Source organism: Panicum virgatum, chromosome 7K (genome assembly GCF_016808335.1).
Source record: "Panicum virgatum strain AP13 chromosome 7K, P.virgatum_v5, whole genome shotgun sequence".
Lineage (NCBI taxonomy): Eukaryota > Viridiplantae > Streptophyta > Magnoliopsida > Poales > Poaceae > Panicum > Panicum virgatum.
Window position 1 is genome coordinate 13,617,093 of NC_053142.1, and position 14,965 is coordinate 13,632,057.

Consider the following 14,965-nt stretch of genomic DNA (forward strand, 5'->3'; position numbering starts at 1 on the left):
TGGAGCTATCAGTTGTGAAGCCGATGGTGATGTTTGTGGACCACCCGCCTGCTGCTGAAGTTGCTGGTGCATTACCAGTAGTAACAATCTCTGGGGCGACGGTGGAGCACCTTGGTTGAATCCCATTTGGCCTGCAGCATTCTTAGTCTGCGGCCATACGCCTACCATCATCTCTGGAGGCATCCCAAAGGATGAAGTTGGCATGTATCCAGGCAGCGTGTTGAACAGATTTCTTGACGCTGATGTGATCGTCGGTGATGCTGTGGCGTATGTTGGAGCCTATTGCACTGGAGTCCCAACTGGTTGGAATGTAGTCGGCTAGGAGAATTGCATGGCATAGGAACAGATCTTCCACCTGCCAGTGTTGTACTAGGTGCTATCGGCTGGGAGTCGATGCCCGCTATAGCAGATGTCGCTACTATGCTTGCTGCGGCGGTCGAGGACTCTAGTTGGGAGTAGCACAGCCATGTGTATCCAGGAGTCTAGCTATTCTTCATTGTTGGCGGTCATTTTTGATGAATTTGAGCGCCAACATTTCTTCGGATTTCATGCTTTCAGGACCATAATTCTATACTTTTCACTAACATTAACGAGTTCCACAAGTTTTGGTGAATATTTAAATTCAGGTACAACATATACGAAAATGAGCCAAATTGGGAGAATTCCTAGACCGGCCGGCCTACCCCTCTAGAAATTTGTCGTGCAACTTTACAATGATGGTCCTAAACACAAGATCAAGCAAAGAGCGTGTTGTGTCGCACAAGCGTCACAAGTTAAGATCGAAAGGTGTGCACCAAGTCCAATTGGGTCCACCTGCAGTGACTAATCAATGAGTCAGGACCTGAACCGACTTGAGGGATGATATGCAACCATATATGAACATGTCAAAACAACGGACGGCCGAGGCAAGCCAGAGCCAGGCCAGCCGGCCTAGGTGAAGCCGGCCGGCCCCTAACTGTCACCGTTGAAGCTACACAACTGTTATCGACCTCAGGAATGAATCCGGAGTGTCCACGAGAAGGCGGTGGGAATTGACGGCAACCCCAGGCCGGCCGGTCTAGAGGAGGCCGGCAGGCCCCACATGTCATTGTCTCATCTCCACTCTTCGCATGGAAGTCAAGCAAAGGATATACTTGCGTACAAGTGAAGCTGCAGACAAGTTAGCGACATAAAGACCCTATAAAAGGAGCTCCACTCCTCACTCCCAAGACACACCATCCACTTGAGAAGAGTGTTCACTTGTTACTCTCTTAGTATTAGAATAGGGAGAGAGTGAGGTGAGAGCTTTGGTGCAAACCAAGCTAAAGGAGTGGACTCGAGTTCTCTCGGTCTTACTCCATATTTTGTATCCACCTTGGAGGAATATATCTTTGAGTAAGTTTTCTCGTCTCAACTTTAGTTTCTTGCTAGCTTTACTTTCTGCTTTAGTTACTTGTTTAATTACTTTCTTTGATCTACGGGATCCTGAGTCTGCGTAAGTAGCAAGTTCTACTTATTTGAGGTTGCTTTCTATCTAAGTAGCCTGATAGCTGTGGGCGAGGTGCCCAGGCTTGGTTAGTTGTCTCAGGTTGTGTTCCACCCCATGGAACCGTTGTGGTAGGCGGTAGGTGGTGACAGCCCTATCCGTCCCTCGTAGTCGACCACGTTCGGGTGTTTTCATAGCAGTAGTTGCAGGTTGCCGTTGGACTCCCCTCTCATCCTTTTCTAAAGTCCTTCCTCTTCCAGCCGCCGGAGCAGATCAAGTTAGTAGTTAGCTCGTCGCTAGGTCGAGTAGTAAGTTATCTGGAGTTAGGCCCTCTTCCCTTTTATCTCTTCTCTCTTAGTGTGTCCGGTTGAATACTTCTAGGTCTGGTCGAAGCTTTACTGTTCCTTGGATTCGATATCTCAGGTATATTCCCTAGTGAAAGCTACATCGGTCTCTGTGTGCTTGCGGAGTAATTCGTTTAGGCTAAGGAGTGCCAACATTCATCATCTCGTAGATTGCATTCCGGACTGAGTTCGTCATGACCTTGGATTGATTTATCAAGGCATGATGCATGGCCATGTCGAATGTGACACCCCGGCCCAGGGCTTAATAGGATACTCATACCAACAAGTTGCAACTTCTTTTCCGGAAGCCGGTCTCCAAAGAACTCCGAGGTTAAGCGTGCTTGGCCCGGAGAAATTGGGATATGGGTGACCGACCGGGAAGTTCTTCCCGGGTGTGCACGAGTGAGGACAAAGTGTGCAGAAAAGACTGGTGTTGGTCTATGAGGACAGTCTATATCCTAGAAAGCAGCCAGATGTAAGCGAGCCCAGCCTCGTGGAGGCGGGACGTTATAGAATGGTATCAGAGCCGACTCTCGCGGTTTCACGGGCACGTACGGGCGTAAGTGCGGAGGCATGAGCACGGGCGCGTGGGGGCGCATATGCCACCGGCATGTGCACGGGCACGTGGCGGGTCAGTGCGTGGGTATCTGGGATGCACCGTTGGCACTGGACGCACGGACATGACACAGAGACCGTTGGCACTGGACGCACGGACGTGGCACATGGGTTGCTGGCACTGGACGTACGGGACGTGGCCAAGAGAGGACGTTCCTGGCTTGGGATTGACCGACGAGGACGTCGGTCTCTTAAGGGGGTGAGCATGTGACACCCCGGCCCAGGGCTTAATAGGATTAATAGGATACTCATACCAATAAGTTGCAACTTCTTTTCCGGAAGCCGGTCTACAAAGAACTCCGAGGTTAAGCGTGCTTGGCCCGGAGAAATTTGGGGATGGGTGACCGACCGGGAAATTCTTCTCGGGTGTGCACGAGTGAGGACAAAGTGTGCAGAAAAGACTGGTGTTGGTCTGTGAGGACTTTCTATGTCCTAGAAAGCAGCCAGATGTAAGCGGGCCCGACCTCGGTGAGGCGGGACGTTACATCGAACATCTCTTGGAACTTGCTAGGATCTTTAGTGATGGTGATATGGCATGACATAGGGAATTTGCATTTTTGGATCACCTTGCCCCCTCTGCCGACCATGCTGAACGTCATGAGACATTTGTCTTCAAAGCTCTCAACAGCCTTGGCTAGCTGTTGTCTCTGCTCATCACTGAGTTGCTCCTTGGTCACCTTAACAGTATTGTCAGAGTGAATCTCTCCGTCGGTGGCACCATCTGCGGCTTTGGTTTCGTCAGTTTCGGTAACCTCATCCATGTAGCCGTATATGATGTTGTCGTGGATGTTGATGACGTGTCCCACCAGGCGTGCCAAGAAGCATGTTAACGTAAAAATCCCACCGTGAAGGACTCTCGCACTCCACGTACGCTAGGGCCGGGGAGATTTGCTTTGTTCCATCGTACTGAACCGAATCGGTGCGCGTGCGGTGCGCTCAGCGTGCTAGTCAATTTGACTTGCAATTGACAAGGATGATAGACGTTAAATTCTGGGGGCTATCGGCTAGCTAGCCAATATCAGTGGCATGTGCGGATTGGATATCGTATAGCCGATTCGCGGGAAGACAAGCCACGCTCGTGACGACGCAACCTGTAGACAACACCTAGATTCAACCCTGATCGACTGTGGTTAGAGCGACACGATAAGAGCCGATAGTGAGCAGATCTAGGCTGGATAATTTGTGATGCAAACTTAAAACAAGCTAGATTAAACAAGTCAACCTAACAAAATCTAATCGCGCATCAATAGCTAGTGGTAAAAGCAACGATATGCTAAACTAATGGAGCAAATCACTATACCACAGCCCAAAAATCCCGTCAGACGTGTGTCGGCAAAAGTAGATTAATAGCAACAAACTGTCAGTCGGTAAAGCTCTACAACAGTCAATCAGTCGGTAATTCAAGTTTTAACGACTGACCATCAATCGGTATTTCTGTTCACATGTACCATCGCACCATCAGTTGATAAAAGCTGATATGCCTCAAACCATCCGTCGGCATACATGTACTGGGCCTATCGGGCGCTTTAGGCCCACTCCGGCGCGCAATTTTTCCTTCAGGAGCCCACCAGTGACCAATCAGCTTCGGAGAACCCTAATTCTATCGTTCTTCTGCCCCTGCGCACTTGCGCGCCGCCATCTTCCCCAAATGTCTCCGCCGCCGCGCGCTCTCCCCAGATCTCCCAAAGTCTTGCGCGCTCGACCGCCTCGCGTTTGCTGCTTCTCTCCCAGATCTCATCCAGAGCCGCGCGTCGCTGCCCGCCCAGTGCTCCTTTCCCAAATCCATCCCACCTCACCTCCGCTCGCCACTCACCAGAGCTGGAGACCCGGCAGCAACCGCCGGCCACCGTTTCGTGGAGCCGCGCCGCTGCCCGCCCACTACTCCTCTCCCAAATCCACGCCTCCTCGCGTCCGCCTGCCATTCACCGGAGCGGGAGACCGGGCAGCCCCGCCGGCCGCCGCGTCCAGGAGCCGCCGCATCGACCCACGGGAGAGCAGGAGGCGCGCCGCCCACTGCTCGAGCTGCAAGAAATGCGGGACCCGCAGGAGGCTGCGGGCGGCGATAGCGCGTGAGGGACCGTGGGAGCCGGCGCGTGCCTTGTGCTCGCATCCGTGCGGGGGACCTCCCAGGAGGCGGATGCTGCACAGTATGGACTATGGAGCACATCCATTCGTGCGGGCGCAGAGCGCATCGGTGGCGGCGGCCGCGAAGCCGCATGGGCCGCATCGATCCCCTTGCCTTCCCGACTGCCCGAGCCCCTCGTCACGCTCCATCTTTCAATCTCCATCAAGGTATTACTTTCCATTCCCTCCCTCCCCCCCTCCCCTTGCTTGGATTTTAGCAGATCCGGTTGCACTTGTAGTCCTGGATTCATATACGTATGTATGCTTGTTGATTTGAGGACGTGCTAGGGTCAGCTGTCAAGTTGTTCGGTGGTGCTAGGGGTCCCCCCCCCTCTTTTCTTACAAATTACTTGTAACACATGTTGGTTAGCATTCCGTGAGCTGAACTATATAAGCATTTCATATATACCGAATTTTGTTGATGGGAATGAATACATGGGTAACAGATACGTAGTGACAAGGAAAACGATCTTGGTCCTGCACCTCTGGAAGAAATGGCTCCAGTTATGACATCCCATTAACTCTTGCATACCCCCTTAAACTGAAAGTAAATGCACATGGTATGACATATTAATGCTTGCTGATTTCTTACGCATCTATTACCAGCACCATAACCTGACTGAAGAAATGACAGTACTTCCCATGGCAAGCAATCGAGCTGAAAGCCACTGTGGAGGTCTAGACTTTCCATCTTGAATGTTCCGCAACTCCTCATGCTGCACACAGCATAGCATGTTAGGAATTCAGGTAATTTTTTTAAAAAAACTGGTATTTTTAAAGACATTCCTACAAACAGTGCAAGTATCTGGATAATATATCATGCATTAGCTACATATTTGAGTTCTGTATGTATTATGTAATTGAATCATTTCAATCAATCATTTCTAATTATTTTTTTCCTTCAAGGTGTGAGCATGGATGCCTGATCGCAGAGGGAGGGCATGCTTCTTTTGTCTACCAGTTCCAGCACATTGAATTGTGTTTCTTCTGAACTTCCTAGAGATAAAACTAGGATCTCCAAGAGGATGCTTTATAAGGTGTCTCTAGGGTTGAAAACGGTCGGGATAAATCCCGTTCCGTTCCGATTTCTACATTTTACCGATCCGTTTTCATATTTTCGGACAAATTCGGAATCAATATGAAATACGGGATGTCAAATTCGAAAACGGGACGGAAACGGTTTGACCTATATTCCGATCATTTTCGTATTTCCCGTATTTGATCGGGATATCCCGTTTTCACTAATTCGGAATATACCGTTTTTTCAGCTTAAGCCTAACTAGTTTCAAACCCAACCCCTTAGGCCTTGATGCCCTCGCCTCCCTCCCTCGCCCGCTGCCTCTCTCCGCCTCTCCCTCCACTTACCATCGCCAGCCGCCTCTCTGGCTCTTGTCCCCTGAGGCCTCGACTCCGGTGTCCAGTCGTCCTCGGTCGTCGCCAGCCCCTCCTCCGGTTGTGAGTTGTGGTTGTGACTATGTACCGTCATTTGTCTATGTATTTTTATGTACTCATGTCGAGTTTGTTGGATGACTGGGCACGATCGTACGGGTCGGTGTTTCCGTTTTACCTTTCTGTAGACTGTTCGCTTTTGACACTTATCCGTTCGAATTGGTTCGTTTTCGATATACCGTGAGTCCGTATTCGTATTCGTGTTCGACTTGTTCGTTTTCGATATCGCTTTCGTATTAAAATGTAAAAATGAAAACGGTAACGGGGTTATCCCGACCGATTCCGACCGTTTTCAACCCTAGGTGTCTCCAAGAGGATGCTTTATAAGGAGTCAAGTGCTTAGCTGTGTTCCTGGTATGTAGCTTTTTAGGTTGTGTTTATAGGCTAGGCCTTCTCTGTAGTTGTCTTTTGGCGTTCCTGAGCGCCTTTTGGTGTTTACTGTGATGGAAAATTTGGCTGTATATGCTTCTTGTAATTGCTGGCTTATATGGACCCTTTGTCTGTAGTTCTGGGGAAAGATTGGACAAGTAAATGTATGGGTGATCAATGTCAATGTTTGTATGCTCATATTGAATCTGTTGGCTTCAAATGAAAAACCATCAGTCAAGTGTGTTTGTTATGTATTGTTTCAAAAAATTGGTGCTGTATGATCAATGAGAGATTAATTATATTATTTTATATAGATTCTTAGCATTGGATTGTTAGTTGGTAAAGAAATTTAGCTACTTGCTGTTAGTCGGTAAAAAAATTGTAACAGATCATTGGTTGGGATATGATCATTGGTTGGGATATGTGTCAGTTGGTATATCTTATTAGGGCATCGGACCATCAGCTGGTATAACTTTGTCAGTCGGTATAAGTTATACCGACGCCACTTACAATGACAGAAACGTGGTGTTGGCATACATCTATATCAACTGATGGTCTGTCGGTACAATGGCTTTTAGGGACTGACGGTCAGTTGGTGTATCGGGGTTGTGGTATAGTGAATTAATCTAACAGATCACCAACTTTTACCGATAACTGGGTGAGCAAACCAAACCCCGCCATACAGATCTGGAGAGCTCGGTAACTGGTGAACCGTCAGACCCCACTGGACGGATCTAACGTGCTCGATCACTGGTGAATAGCTAAAGCCCGCCGGACGGATCTAGCATGCTCAATAACTTCGAGTGCCATAGATGGAGGAAGAAACGATGTGCCGTCAACCTGAACCCATCTACACAACTCTACTCGAAACTTTTCAACAAGCAATGGAGCATACCTACTGAGAAGAACGGGTAAAGAGAAAAACCTACTGCAACTAGGGCGAAGTCGCCGTGCGGAAAGGTAGATGCATTTGAATGTAAAGCTGTGTTTGGATGTGGTTGATCAAAGTTTACAAATGACGGAGGTCAGCTATTTATAGCCTAACCCTAACCTCCCTTGCTGATACAGTGAGATTATAACATGTGAAACAAGAAATTAACTTGCCTAAACAAATGACACGAAATCTAAAAGATAACTTGCTGACGTAGCTCCGTCAGCTCCTTCCATAGCTCCATCGGTTGCGACGCCTCCTCTGCCCCAAAGGCCCAATATACTTTCTTCTTTTCCTGACCCAGCACTGGCCCACTCATCATTAGCCGCTTGCCCAATAGATTGATACATGCCAAAAAAATGGTGTCAACAGGTCGGCTTGCACTAAGTTTTTTCTTATATGGTAATAACACTTTCCTTGTTTTATGTTTTATAATAAATGTTTGTGTGTAATATCTAAAGCTTTATGCAAAGTGATCCTGTATGCATGTTAAAGGGACAGTTGTAAGGTGGAAGTTCGGGTGAAGCCCGATGGACTACCGAATTTGTTCCGTTTTAAGAGTGTTGGCTAAATTATTCTTTTAAATGATGATTGGGCGCTCTTAAGCTGGGATAAATTGGGCGGTTCCACCACACCGTGGCTCCCTAACCCGCGTCTGGCAGTAGCTCGTTGGCCCCAGCCCATGCCGGATTCACGGCAGCGACGGTCTGGTCCGGCGGCAACGACCGGTCGGGCCATGGCGGCCTGCTCCTATCCGCGCACGGCGGCGGTGGCTGGCCGGCCCGCATCCGGGAACACCCACACCCACGACACCTGGTCGTGGCTCGCTAGCCCGCACGTGCGCACGGTTGTTTCCTCTAGTGCCTGGGAGGACCGGAGGAATCTTAGGGAGGGAGGGAGGGAGGGGGAGGGGGAGTGAAGCTCAAGGGAGAGAGATGTCAGGGTAGTGGAAGAGTCGAAGAGATAAGGGTGAGAGGGATGCTAGGTAGAGTTAGATAATCTAAGAGTCACCTTGAGCCCGCGCTTTGAAGCAATTTTGCCTCGGTTGGAGACTCCCACTGGAACAAAATAGTATCTTTTGGTCCCGGTTGGAGTCACCAACCGGGACTAAAACATTCGATGCCGTCTGGTGACTCCAACAGGGATCAAAGGATAGTATTTCGTTCCGGTGGGAGTCTTCAACCGGGATAAAAGTTCTCTTTCTGCACTACACTAGCTGCTAGACTTTACACTTGGGACTAAAGCTTTCATTTGTCCCGGGTCCAATGACGGCCGGGATAAATGTGCAGGATCCAAGATCTCGTCTGTAGTAGTGAGGACAACTACCATACCCTACTAACAAAAGGGCCACTAGAAAAACAAAACTTACAGCAATGTCTTTGGACCCTTTCCAGGTGGAAGAATGAATCCCTGCCGCCATCGGGGGACCATGCCAGTGTCGTCCGCCACAGCTGACCCCAAGTTCAAAGGGATCTCCATTGCACGAAGTCTTTGATGAATCACAAAAGACACTCGCTGTCAGAGACCAACTAAAGCCGACGCTGATCATGCATCGGTTAGGGTCACACCCTGAGCACCCTCGGCCCTAGATCCAAGCTCGCCGCCGCTGACAACCACCACCACGGGAAGCTTGAGCTCGATCCATCCTCTTGACGACTGTAGCACCCGCAGCCTCCACCACACCTTGGAAACACTAGATTGACTCTAGCCGTCGCCACCAAGGATGACACGCCGCCGCGGACCGACTCCTGTATGAAGTTCCCATGCAAGGACACCAACCTCCACGGGCTCATCGCCGGCACCGGAGTGAAGCACCAACGGGGTGAGGACGAGTCCAAGAGGACTAATTCCGTCCCGCGGCACTGCCACCTTCACCGACTTGTAGATGCCGTTGGGAACCAAAACCCTAGATACCCTAGGACCTACTCTAGTTGCCATTCCCGTACATCAGTGAGGCGGAGGGGAACGGCGACCACATCAGTGGGTGCACGATTTGCCTCCCTTTCGTGCTCTCTCAACTGTTGGGGAAGAAATGAGAAGAGTGTCTCTTTACTTTAAAAATCTCTCCATTTAGCCTTGAAGGAAGGGAGGCAACTAGGGGAGAGGACACTCTCGTTAACCCTCCATTGTGAGCCCTCCATCATTATCCATCCGCCGACAAAAAAAAACACCTCCATCCGCCGGTGCTCTCTTGGCGAATCCTGCCCTGCCACTTGCCTCGTCCTCACCGATGTCGCCTAGGACTGCCCTCCTCACCCCGCCAGTGGCCTCCCTCTCGCCTCACTGGTGTCGCCACATCCTCCGGATCCACTACCCAAGCCCCAAATGGCCGCTCCCTCGATCGGTGTAAGCGCCGCCGCGAATTCCCCAGCCCCCCTCCCCTGCACTACCCAACCGCCGTCCTCCACCACTGCGGCAGGTGGTGCCCCGCTGCCTCGCTGTCACCCCCACAATCCAACCCGGTCCGGCAGACCCTATACCCTGCACCCACCAATCTCCTCCCCCAGCAAAAACCCCGGACCTCGCTAGATTTGGGTCCATAGCCAGATAAGAAGATACCACCGGTGATTTGTTACTTTCTTGTCTCTATTTGGTACTTTTTCACTTTTATCCAATTTGGTCTCTCCTCTACTTTTCAGATTGGGGGCTCTCGCGATACACTAAAATGAGGGACCTCTCAAGTTTTGATTACATACAAAATAAATACTTTGGCAACTGTAGAGGAAGGTCTGAGGCCACACTGCCACCACACTTATCTGAAGAATTCCCTTGTTCATTACCTGAATTAAGAAGCAAATTAGTTTTTCAGAAATTCAAGTAGATGTTGCAAAACACTTGAAACATTACATCTTTTTATGAAGATTGTTATGAAATGAATTCTTTTATTACCTGCTCCGCAGTAAAGGTGCCCATGAGACAAATCATGCAGGCCCTGGAGTTCCACGTCTGGGCAGTTTCAATTAATTAGCCCCAAGAAGAGCTCTCTCAGCTTTGGCTGCACCTCAACAACCTGAATACAGAGATTGAGGCCCTGTTTAGTTTTCAAAAATGTTTGCACAGCACCCATTACATCGAATTTTTCGACACATACATGGAGCATTAAATGTAGTTGAAAAAATAATTAATTATACTATTTAACTAATTAGCACGCGATAAATTTTTAAGCCTAATTAGTCCATAATTGGATATTATTTGTCAAGTAACAGCGAAATATGCTACGGTACCAAAATCCATACTTTTTTACCAACTAAACACACCCTGAACAGATACCCGCAAAAGATCTGCTTGGACTAATCTTTTCACAAAAAAATACCAGGAATATTTTTGCTTGTTTCACTTACCCCTGGAGGAAGCTTTGCAGCATTCACTCTCACCGCTGCGGCTGTTGGCGATGGCCGGCATGGAGCAAGTTCCTTTGCCAAGTTTGTTGCCGCGTAGGGGTTGACCAGAGCCAAGCAGGATGGGGCAGAAATTGCACAACTTGCTTCCATTGCTTGAATTATTCGTTCGGTGTTCTTTTCTTGCTCTACTTTCGGTTCCTTCTGGCGGAATTTGGGTCCAGGACTCTGCATCTTTTAGAGGATGAGATGAACCAGACGTACGTGGTCACGCTAGGGGTCGTACATGAGCCTCTGAAATAGAGCCACGGCAACCTCGACAGACTTCCTCCAAATAAATAGCTGCTCCGCCCATTTTCTTTATTTCCAATATATTTGCCCATTATGCTCAACTAAATTAATTCTGAACTTTTCGAATATAAAGCACTATGTAGGTGAAAGAATAGATTAAGCATTTTTTCTGACAGGTGATGCTTGAATGAACGATGTTGAGGTACTCGACAGAATAACGTTTTCCATGTCGGTGCGCACAACTTTTTTTGTCGGTTTCATGCGACAGGGATTGAAATGCAGGCCTGTTGCAAAGCAATTTTTCTATCAGGTCGGTACCGACATGGAAATTAGTTATGTCAGTTTACCGTCATTCAAATTTTGTTTCCCTATCAAACTAGTGATGTCGGTATTTTTGTATCAGTAACCTGATAGAAACGATTTTCCTGTCAGTAACTGGCATTTTTCTATCGGTTTTCCACCCACAGCGAAATCTTTCATTTTCGGTAGTGGATACTTGCTAAAGAAAAAAAGGAAGATTAATAACTAAACACTTATGCACCTGACGAATTCTGTAAATGTGGATTTGTCAACGCATAATCTAAACGGATTTGTCAACGCATAATCTACAACGTTATGGAGATTCCAAGAATGAAATAATAGAATTTCATGTTTCATTTATGTGTTTCTCTATAAATGGCTATTTTCCATTACTTGTAAGTGGTATGTCATGAGTACGACATATATTGCCAGCATGCATGATCTTCAATATCTGACACAGGTTACTGAAATGTCCAAAAAGAAGAACGTCTCCGTATGTAACAGTTCAAATTCGTGTTCGGCATGTGCTAAATGCGTGGAGAAGAGAGGGTTTGCTAGTTTAGTTTTTTTTCTACACCTACTCATCAACGTGCTTGTTACTGGTCCAACGTGTTGACAACTACAAATACGTAACTGGATAAGGTTCAGCAGACTGGGCTCGAACTTTCCTGGTTGCTTGTGCAGACAAGGCTTTGAACAAAACGTGTTGCGGAATCCATTGCCTATAAATAGGATCCGACTTGCGTTCATCAGCTATCATCCATCATCGAACACACAAGAAAAACCATCAATCAAAGTGCTTACATCTTTGAGGTAAGCCACAATACATGCGCCCCCTTCAATTTCCTATTGTTCTTTGTTCGTTTAGCTATGAACATTGCAAAAGAAGAACAAGAAACTGATTGAAGCCCGTAGTTCTGGTTTGCTTCGTTTCTACTACTTTGTATAGCCTGAACTCCCATTTTTAACAAATGCTGCGCAGAAATTCTGCAGGTATCTCTGAAGAAGATGAGCTCAACAGCTGACAGCAAGGGGTGCAATGCTACTCCCAAAACGGAGTGGCCTGAGCTAGTGGGATGCACGATCAAGGAGGCGACGGAGAGGATCAAGGCGGAGCGGCCGCACCTCAATGTCGTGCCTGTCCCTGTAGGCTCCGTTGTCACCCAAGAGGTTGACCCTAATCGCGTCCGTCTCTGGGTCGACATCGTCGCCCAGGTTCCTAAAATTGGCTGAAGCATCGGAACGCCAAGCCACCAAATAATAGCATTTGCATGTGTTCATAAGGACCATTCATGTGGGGTTAAGTAAATAAAAGCATGTCTGTGATGGAGTCTTGTATATGTTTGCCTGTCATAAGTTGTGAATTGTGATGACTCAGTTATGAATAATACGTTGGCAACACTACCGGAATCTGCAGCTTTGGGGCTTTGCCGAGTGTTGCCGAGTGCCACCCACAGCAAAGAGCGCTTGGCTTCCATTTTGACGGCAAAGAGCACTTTGTTGATTGTGTTTTGTCGGCTTTTGCGAGTGCTCAAAAGAGCACTTTCATTTTGGCTATTTTTCCATCCGACGTCTTTATAAAATTTGAATTTCAAATTTGAGCAATTCAAACATAGTTTTCGTTGACAGGATAATTTCAAATCAAGAAGTTATCAACTACAAAATTTCATAACTTTTTAAGATCTACAACTTTCATTTTGGTTGTTTCCCCATCCGACGTCCTTAAAAAAATCAAATTTCAAATTTGAGAAATTCAAACATAGTTTTCATTGGCAAAATTGATTCAAATTAAAAAGTGTTCAACTATAAAGTTGCCCAACTTCTGAAGATCTACAACTTTTATTTTGGTAGTTTCTTCATCCGACATAGTGGTAGTAACATTGTTCACAAATCTTATATATCTCTCTCCTAGTTCATGAAACTATACGGGAGAGATGTAGATTTTGCGAGCAACGTTACCATCGCTTTGTCGAATGAAGAAATGGTCAAAATAAAAGTTGTAGATCTTGAGACCTTGTACAACTTTGTAGTTGAATATTTTTTAATTAAATTAATCTACTGTTTTAAAAATATGCTTTCAAGTTTTCATTCGCCGAGTGCTTTTTGTCTAGCACTCGGCAAAGTTCTTTTTACTGAGGGTCTTTTGCCTAGCACTCAGCAAAGTATATTTTGCTGAGTGTAAAAGAAAAAACACTCGGCAAATGTCCTGTTTGCCGAGTGTTGCTATTTTGCCGAGTGTTTTTTGGCGGCACTTGGCAAAGAGGCTGTTTGCCAGGTGCCCAATAGCACTCGGCAAACAGTCGGATTTTGATACTGCAAATGAAATTTTGGATGTGATACGTGGAAATTACACTACTAAAGAAATGATACAAATGAGTAGGATTGCTATAGTACCTGACCCACCCCTAGAATTGTATTTTTAGGGGCGGGTGATGGCATTACCCACCCTTAAAATAACATATCTAGGGGTGGATGACTCCACTACCCATCCCGAGAAATGGTGGGCATTCTAGGGGTGGGTGATGGCCTCACCTACTCCTACAGATGGTCCCACGCAATAAAGTTCATAAATTTTCAAATGATCTCGGATGAAGTCAAACTTTATATAAAAATTATAGAGGTTGACAAGACCTAAAATATTGTAGTTGATAACTTTTTTTATTTAAAATCATTTAATTGTTTAAAAGTTACAAGTTCTCTACGTTTATTCAATTGTTTAAGAAATTATAATCTCTCTATGTTTAAGGATTTCATGAATTTTTAGAATAAAATAGAAAAACATTTCCGCCCCTGAAAATGAATTTTGGATGGGTGATGGCCTCACCGCTCCTACAAATCGATTCCAGAGTTAACACAAAAGTATAGCATACTGATGGAGGTAGGACCCGGGGTCCCCAACAAAGATATTCCCGCTGCCAAACCAAAGCCAAGCGATCGGCCCAAGAAGGGCCAAAGGAACGGCAGCAGCCGCGTCGCGTCCGGTGGCCGACCACGCTAGGGTGAGGAGGGGACACGCCAAAGCACCCCGACCGAATGCACCGCGCGAGAGCATTCCGTACCAAGCCACCTGGGTCTTGCTCGGCAAGGAGATGACCCAGGCCGAGGGCGTGGCAGCCACGGCCTGCTCCCACTCCGCCGTACGCACCGCCCCACTCCGCGGAGAGCGTTTGTGCACCCGAACAGGACCTCCTGACGGCGTCACAGTGCGAACTATGCCACCTACTCATACCGCCAGCAAGAAACAGGAGAGAGGGCGTCAACTCGTCTGCCCCGCACATCGTCATCATGACCGCGCTGACAACGTTCCATTAGCGCCAGGCGACTGCGATCAAGCGAGGCCGTCTGACAAGCTGAGCCCGTCAGCATGCGTGCCACTCCCTGGTTAGAAGCCCGCTCAGGGGAGGACGTGCGGAGGATGTACGAACGGACAGATGATGATACGACCGCCGAGCCCCGACCGAGTGGAGAGACCATCCCGACCGACCAGGGATGGGACGGGAGCACGAAGACCCGTTGCCCAAGAAAACTGACCAAAGAACTGCCGCCACTCTTGACCGATGGAGTAGGACCCATTGACTGACAAGGATGAAGAGTCTCCTCCGGCTAATGAGAAACACACGCTAGCAATAGTGATATGTAAATAGGGGTCCCACCTTGAAGTATAAAAGGAGGATCCCACTAACGTAGGCAAGATATAGAACCATTCCTTCACTACTCGAAGGCTTGTAAGCTCCCTCTG

The 14,965-nt window shown here is 47.7% G+C and overlaps 2 long non-coding RNA genes across 2 annotated transcripts; both read left to right on the top strand.

Moving 5' to 3' along the window:
- Positions 1 to 3,997: 3,997 nt before the first annotated feature.
- Positions 3,998 to 6,670, top strand: LOC120639823. The gene is made up of 4 exons (XR_005661685.1): positions 3,998 to 4,716; positions 5,155 to 5,295; positions 5,455 to 5,585; positions 6,300 to 6,670. It is a non-coding gene; the product is annotated as an uncharacterized LOC120639823 (long non-coding RNA).
- Positions 6,671 to 11,981: 5,311 nt separating this feature from the next.
- On the top strand, positions 11,982 to 12,642 carry LOC120642904. Its single transcript, XR_005662784.1, has 2 exons — positions 11,982 to 12,039; positions 12,209 to 12,642. It is a non-coding gene; the product is annotated as an uncharacterized LOC120642904 (long non-coding RNA).
- The last annotated feature ends 2,323 nt before the right edge of the window (positions 12,643 to 14,965 follow it).